The sequence below is a fragment of the Trachymyrmex cornetzi genome, unplaced genomic scaffold, assembly GCF_001594075.2.
Source record: "Trachymyrmex cornetzi isolate Tcor2-1 unplaced genomic scaffold, Tcor1.1 scaffold898, whole genome shotgun sequence".
In the NCBI taxonomy this organism is placed as follows: Eukaryota; Metazoa; Arthropoda; class Insecta; order Hymenoptera; family Formicidae; genus Trachymyrmex; species Trachymyrmex cornetzi.
This window is the reverse complement of record NW_017300242.1, coordinates 86,601-94,960: the sequence shown is the minus strand read 5'-3', so window position 1 is coordinate 94,960 and position 8,360 is coordinate 86,601.

Sequence of the window (8,360 nt, the reverse complement as noted above, 5' to 3'; positions counted from 1 at the left end):
TTATTGTTAGTACGAATCAGCATTAGAATAAAGCTTGCGCGACGCGTGCCATTAAAAATTGAATAGATGTATAATTTGTAGAATATTTATAAGCGAATACTAATTATATCGATTTACAATTCGTTTATTATTATAGCTGTTGATCAGACACTTCATTTAATTTCTTCCGTTACAGATCATTGGTTTCTACCAAATGACAGTTTCAATTAAGGTGTGCATAATTAAAGTGCCACACTGTTTATTTAATAACAAAGTAGCAATTAGGATAATCATGTACTAAATCCCATTAGCGGATTCAGAAATTTGTCAAGGGAATGCATCGCAAGCGAAATTTTTTTTAAGGTCAAATATAAAAAGACAAATTATTACTTAATTATAGAATATTAAATTATTACTTAAATGATTGAAAAGGTATAATTTATGAAACGTTTTTTTACTTAAAATAAATACAAAAAGAATAATATAATATAATCTATGTTTTTTATATCGAGGAGTTTCTTAATTTAAAAAATATTTTTAGAACATTAAAATTGCAATTAAGCATTTCAGAAATATTAAAAAAATATTTAACATTTGTTGTGAACATACTTTTTGAACAGTTTTTGTGTTAACATGTCATCGTTAACATTATTATACATAATCTGAAATGTTAGATTTGAGTATTTTAGATACAACAGACAGGATTATTATCATTTTATGAATATATGTTAACGATACTTCAATTTGCTTTGCATCGCATCTTTTATATTAAATTTATACGTGACCGATTTTATTTTTATTTTTACACTGAGAAAGACCCAATCGAAAGGGTTGAAACGTTTGTCAATTTTTCTCAAGAATAAAGTGTACGCGTTCGCACACGCCTAACCTGTGTTGGCTCATATTGGCTGATTTATATCTATATTTGTTATGAATATTTTTAAAAAGAGGGACTCTAAGGGGGAGGGGGTCATGGTCTACATTATTATTAATTTCTTAAGCAAAATAGGAAATAAAGTTTTTGTTACGGATTTTGTTCTTCAGAAACTTGGATAATACGCGAATGTCTAAGGGCCGGTTGTTCTATCTTTTGATAAATTTTACCTGTTGGGTAAGTAGCAAGATTATCCAATCACATGCGCGGATTACCAGATTTATCTCACAAGTAAAATTTATCAAAAGGTGGAACAACAGGCTCTAAGAGATGTAACAAGGAAAGCTCTTAATAAAAGATCAAGTGTGTGTGACGTTTCTAAAATTTTAGACGTTTTTCTCGTTTGCGTGATTTATTTCGCATGAACGCTGTTCGAGAGGGATTTTGAGATCGTCGTCAATCAGAGCAGCACAAATCGTTAGCAGACTTGATAACCGTCTCGCCAACAAGATCGCGTTATTGAATACCAGGAGAAACATATTTACTATTAAGAGTAGTTATAGAAAGTGCGACAAACATTAAATTAGTCTTACCTTCGCGAGTTGTATCGCGGCCTTCGTTCGAATGTAAATTACATTTGCCTTTGAAAATTACAGTGCGAAAAGTCACCTTTTTCTTTATCAATGCATATTCTAATTTCAGAACATTTGAATTTTCGTCCAAATAATTCATTTCGTCCACGATATTTTTTTCTAAACGAAAATTCAAATATTTTGAAATTATAATAAGTTCATATCAGACGCATTGAAGATTAAAGAGATTTGAAATTGAAGATTACAATTTGATCAATCAGATAAATTTAATGTTAATCAGTTTTGTTCTGATTGGTTGAATTCTACACTGAAAAAAATTTGTTAAATTTTAATACATATTTCTTTAAAGAAGATTTAGTAAATTTAAGATTTAGAGTAAATTCTTTTCAGTGTGCTCCAATTCGCAATCTTCAATCTCCAATTTGTAGTTTGGTACACGTTTTAGACGGGGAAGTGCGATTCTTCGCGGTGTGTTATTTTTAAAGAAGAAATGTAAAGTCCTCATCAAGATTGAGATTAACTATTGGCTCACACTGCCTTTGATCGAGGATCGCACTCAACGCGAGGTAACCGGTTATACAACAGTTATGAGGATTATTATCAGGCAGGATTATTATCCCGACATGCGTTTAAACTTTAAACGGAACATTGAAAAAATTTACTAAGTTTTAATAAATATTTGTTTTAATAGCACTAACTAAATATTTATTTACAGTAAATAAATATTTACTCAATTAAAAAAGTGGTACTTAAACTAATGGTTTTTGTATCAATAGATACGTGTTTACATTTAGTAAATATTTAATAGTACTATTCAAACAAATAATAAAATTTATTACATTTTTTTTCAATGAATGACTCCCAATAATATATCGCTTCAAAATCACAAACTGAATTCGGAGTACGAGTCAGCACTAATCTCGTAACTATAACGTTAAATTTTACGTTTATCGTTGTTACGATGAATCTCATATGATTAGAGAGATTTCAAGGTACGTCTGAACAGGCGTTCTTAGCGATGTTCTATGAACATAAGCGTAGGAAAATACCTCATGAGATTGACATGATTTGGATATTATTAGCATTTTATAACCAGCTTTTGTAAACGTGTTAGAGGAGAAGAAATTGTTTCCATTCCCCTACCCTCCCGCCGACGATTCACCACGAATTTATCTGTGATCTTGAGACGAGGATCACGATGACGGAAGTTACATGGCGTGTCGCTTTAAAGGCGACATTACATCTGAACGAAGCTTACGGGCTGCTACGCAGCATTCAGTATGTACAAATTCACTACACCAGTTTGTTCCTACGAGGAGTATCAACTTAACTTAAAGGGACGTATTAATGATCGCTGCTCATAGTATTATAAAAGCGCGAAGATGAGCAATCGAACGAGCGCACCTATCGGATCAACTGCACTAATGGTGATTAGTGTTAATCCTAGTTCTCACAACCTAATTCTGCGTTATAAAATAAAAGCTATAGTAATCGAGAAAGAAATAGAGCGAATTGTTACTTCCGGAACATTCAATGATTATAAGCGTACTTCTGCTCATTTGCTCGCGATAGGATTCTCTTATCCTCTCTATCTCTCTCTTCTTTTATCCTCCTCTCTCCCTTTTATCTCTTTTTCCTTCCACTCTTCTTCTCTCTTTCTCTCTCTCTCTCTCTCTCTCTCTCTCTCTCTCTCTCTCTCTCTTTCTTTCCAATCATATTGGATTATGACATCAAATAAAAGATTATATATTGAATTTTCTTGTGGTACGAAGATATTGCACATAAATTGATATAAGAATGTATTTATTATGGGTGCAATATAAACGTTACAAGAAATATTATATTATTCTCCAAAATTTAAACTATAAGTTTTATTTATTATATTTAATGCGCTATATATTTATTATATTTGTTATGCTTATGTTATTAATATAGGATTTAAATAACATTAATTTATTATGAGAATGCCATTATTTATATTTAACAGATACAACATAACGACTTATGTTTATTATTAAGTAACTACAAGTTAGCTTTGCTTGCAATTTTTTATTTTCAAGGTTTTACTTTATTAAACGCAGAAGGAAAAGGAAGCCATTTATTTCAAGATATAAAACAGATAAAGAATTTATATGGTATCACAATTTATATGGTATTTAAATTATAAGTTATATGATCTTTTGATTATGATATCATAACCCAACATGCCCGCGGGAAACGTCTAATGTTAATCTGTTCGGAAAATGGTATAAAATCTTTTTTTTTCTTTGTATTTCGTTTTTTGTTTAATATGAGATTTCTATTATGTTTCAGAAAATTGCTCTCGTTTGATCTGATATTTTAATATGTTTAGCGTATACATCGATGTCTATATTGATATTACATCAAATAATTAATTAGATACGAAATTGAAGATATTATAATATTGCGAAACTTCCATTAGAACAATTGTTTAGTCAATTTTATATTAATTATATTTTAGCTCAACATTTTTTGCAATCGTATGTTAAATTAATTTAACATTAATAATTAAATTAATTAATTTTTTATTATATTATGATTTATATATATATATAGTTATTATAAAAAAAATTCTTCAATAAATATTTAAATGTATAATAAATTATTATATGGCATATCAATGTCTTTGAGGCGTATGAGATAATGTTTATTACAAAAGTTACATACTCGAACGTTGCACATACAAAAACACTTAAACCGAGAAATTAAATGTATTTGTCGCAAATTAATATAATTCAAAATTCAATTATTTTAAATTAATAAAAATTTATAGGTAACTGAATGATTTTGGAATAATTTGTTTATGTTAAGGTTACAATTATAGAATAATTCAGGATTGAAATTCAAATTGAGACAAATAACCGATATAGATTGCGACATCTACCAAAAGTATTTTTTTAAATATTTTTGTTAATTGTTCAAATACTATAGCGGCGTTAAATTCCGCAACTTTTTAAAATTGTTAAACCTGTCAATTATTTTTTCCATTTTGTAGTTAATTGTAATACAAAAATAATCATTTTATGTAGTTTTTTCAAGTTTCATCAACCCTCATTTTCTTTGAAAAGATATTTAATAATTTTTAGTAGTTAAGTTGATGCCACCATATAGTTATTAAACAAATTGACTTCAACTTTGTTTTAAAAAATTTTATTTACTATATCAATATTATATGTTTGGCGACTTTAGTTTAATAAATCTTCTGAAATTGTTGATGGATTCTTCCTTTTACGTTCCCATTACGAACTTCCTAACTTTTATTATTCTTTATTATTGCCTTAAACTGATAATATTCATTTTATGTTGGATTATTTATTTATTAATCAATTTAAAAAAAAGCTTTTTGATATTATTTAAAATGTTCTATGTAATGTGAATAAAACATTTAGAACAAAATTAAATTAAACTGGCCGATTTTCAGGTTTACTAAAAATTGAGCCTGAAATAAACGTTATAAATATATAACATGTAGAATAGTTTAAAAAAGGGTTTTGAAAGAGAGAAGGAAAGGCAAACAAAGAAATGAGCAAGAGAAAGAGATAATATGCTTAATTTAATGTTAAACGATTATAATAAATTAAAAATGACAAAAGATAATTTAATTCTTATTCTAAAATAAGTTCAACGCAGTTAATTACAAAATTATTTCAGTACGCTTAACTGATTCTTTACCGTATGAAAAACACTGACTTTGTTTGGTTCTAGATTTACCAAACTCGGAATTAATCTAAAAAAAAATCTAACATAAGCCACTTAAAAAAAAAACAAACGCTTATAAAATAAAATGAGGGTAACACACACACAGGCACATAGATATTTTATTAATCCGACAATTTGCGATAGTTGTATTATAAATATTTATACGTACAGTATATACACAGAGGCACTCATTAGCAAAGCGTTCAAGTGATAAAATAATAAACGGGATTCCGAGCGTGTCTACGAACCTTCGTCACACGACTGCTCGATCAATCGAACGCTGTTCAACGAGAAAGTTCCGATTACCGGCAGCCATATTAATCTATGAGTAAGCTCGTTGATGCAAATATGCGATTCTGATTAACCTAAGAGAGTATTCGGAATGCGTAATATATGCGTCAGTAAAAAACCGTCCGTCTCTTTAAATCTCTTTAAGGGTAGGTTGAAAGAATTCTGATGTTTCCGCAATTGATTTCCAGATAGAGATAAATCGCCCCATCTTGCATTGGCGGATCTAGATTAAGGGGGGTTGACGCGCCACGAAAGAAATTATTTTGAGATCAAATATGGAAAAAGATAGAATATTAAATTATTATTTAAATTATTACATCGAAAAAGTATTATTTAAATGCATAAAACGTTTTATTTAAAATTATATTAACACAAAAAAGGAATAATATAATGAAATCTATGTGTTCTTTATATCTAGAGTTTCTTAAAAAAATAAAAAATATTTTTGGAATATAAAAATTGTGATTAAATACCTACTTATTAAAAATATTATGAAACACATTGTTTTTGTTGCTATAAATATTTAAAAAAAACAGACTCCAAAGGAGAATCATGTTCTCCGGTGGATCCGCCAACGCTGTCTTGTTTTCTTAATTATGCTGAGCGAATTATGGCTGTGATTATGATTTTACGTGATACAGATCAAAAGACGAGAGAATCGTCGTGCTCTTATTTTTACGATGAACTTTCTATTTGACGCTTGAACTTGATTTTATCGCACTCGTGCTGCCAAGCCGGGAGGTAGATGAATGTAAGTGAAAATAATCGAGTGTAATCAAAAGTGCTACACGTACCTCAGCGTTCGTTGGAGCGTCGTCGACGAAGATTCACCTTGATATGCGATCTCTCTATTTCCGTCTATTCCTCCAGCTTTCTACATACTCTTCTTAACCGTTTATCTCTCTCTATTTATCCGATATCTTCTCTCTTCTCCTGTCTATTTCGACCTCCGTCTTCCCGTTGCTCTTCTTCATCCCCCTATTTTCAAATATTTACTCCGATCAAAGGGTTCAGAATGCGCCGAGAATGCAATAAACTGTTAACTATAAAACGTTACAACTTAAAACGTTGACCTTCTGAAACATGAAGAACTATGCTGTTCTGAATTCTTACTTTTCCCAGTTGTCTCTAATCATATAATAAATTGTATAATAAAATGGAATACAAATGAAAATTAATGACTTTATTGCATAATTGTTAAAGTTGAAGAATTATTATAAAAAACGGTTCCTTCAATTGTATAGTTTAGTTTAATGATTAGACACGGATTCATACAAATTCGATGTGATCAAAGTGTTTGAAAAGTCTGAAGTAGAAACTGTTCGAACAATTTTGATACGAAGGAAAATTCGAGTAAAAATAATATTCATCGGAAATAGCAACAATTAAATTTTATATGTTTCTTTTTCGGCAATGTTAAATTTTATTTTATTATTTTATTTAAACAGAAATTTGGATATATTTATCTTCAGGTTAAAAAGTTCGAACAATTTAAGTTATAACGATACGAACCTAATTTTAAATAATGAAACATAACTAGATTTACAAAATCTTTTACTTCTATCAAAAAACAATAAAATAAAAATATTTCTCAATTTCTTAATTTCTTTATTTTTATATGAAAAATATATTGCCAAAGGTACATCTTTGTTCAAAATGTAAGAATATATTTTACAATGGTTTCATCTGATTATTTCTTGATTATGTCTATACTTAACGATATTTTGCATCGCATTACTTAATATATAAATTATTTTTTTCATATAAAATTATTTAGAAGAGGTGTCTCTGAAATATAGTGTCTATAACATAATATTGTTACAGGTGAAAAATATAATTTAAAAAAATTTATATTTAAAATCTTACATTGTTTAAACTATATATTAATATTTAACTTTTAAATTATTATTTTAAAATATTTTTTATTTTAATTTTTGCATCTTGTAAAAGCCTGTTTTCGTTAATTTCTTTAAAAATAACATTCGTTAATATATTTATAATCTTTTATCCCAAAATTCATAAAAAAAAGTAGCTAAAACAACTTCTTTTTGTTTTAAATTCTAAAATAATTTTAATCTTAACATAATTATATTAAATATTTATTGAGTAATGTCACACATATTTAACATTTGAAGTATCATTGATTTAAATATTAACACGCAATCGAGTCTGTTAAACATTTATCCACATTCTAATATATTCTTTTCTCTTCTATAAATTTCTGTCAAAAAGAATTCCCGAACGTTTTGTATTCCATATTGAGAATGTCCGGGGAATTTCCGCTGTCACTTGTCGAAATAGTTGTGATTGAAATCTAATAGATCTCTTCGAAATAAATGACAACGTATTCGAAAAATCGCAAAATCTGGGCATATAAATATTTTACAAATATTAAAGCTATGTCTCACTTAGAGAGGATTTATAAAACAACATTTTTTTTTTCAATTGTGAATTATTAAATATTAAACATCAAACTATAAATTAGGTTTGCTCGTATAGCAAAGTTTATATTTCTTTGTGTCATTTTCTAGTTCAATTTCGATAATTTTCATAATTATCCCAACTTAACAATCATTTGTAACTTTTTGCAGCAAGGAAACAGTGCAAATATTATCTCGGTAATTTTAATAAATAACGTTGGAACCAAATGCATTATTATTAAATATATACATAGTAGAAGACATGCAATTTTGATATACATATATAAAGATATTTCTGTTATTTAAATTTAATTACAAATAAAAATGATATTATAATCACCTAAAAAGATTTTTTTAATAAATGACATTTGCAAAGACGGTGTGAATTACTTAAATTAGTCTGAAAAAATGAAGTAAACTTCAGTTATTTTGGATTTATACATATGTATACATTTATACCCTTGTAGAAAAGTACTATTGAAC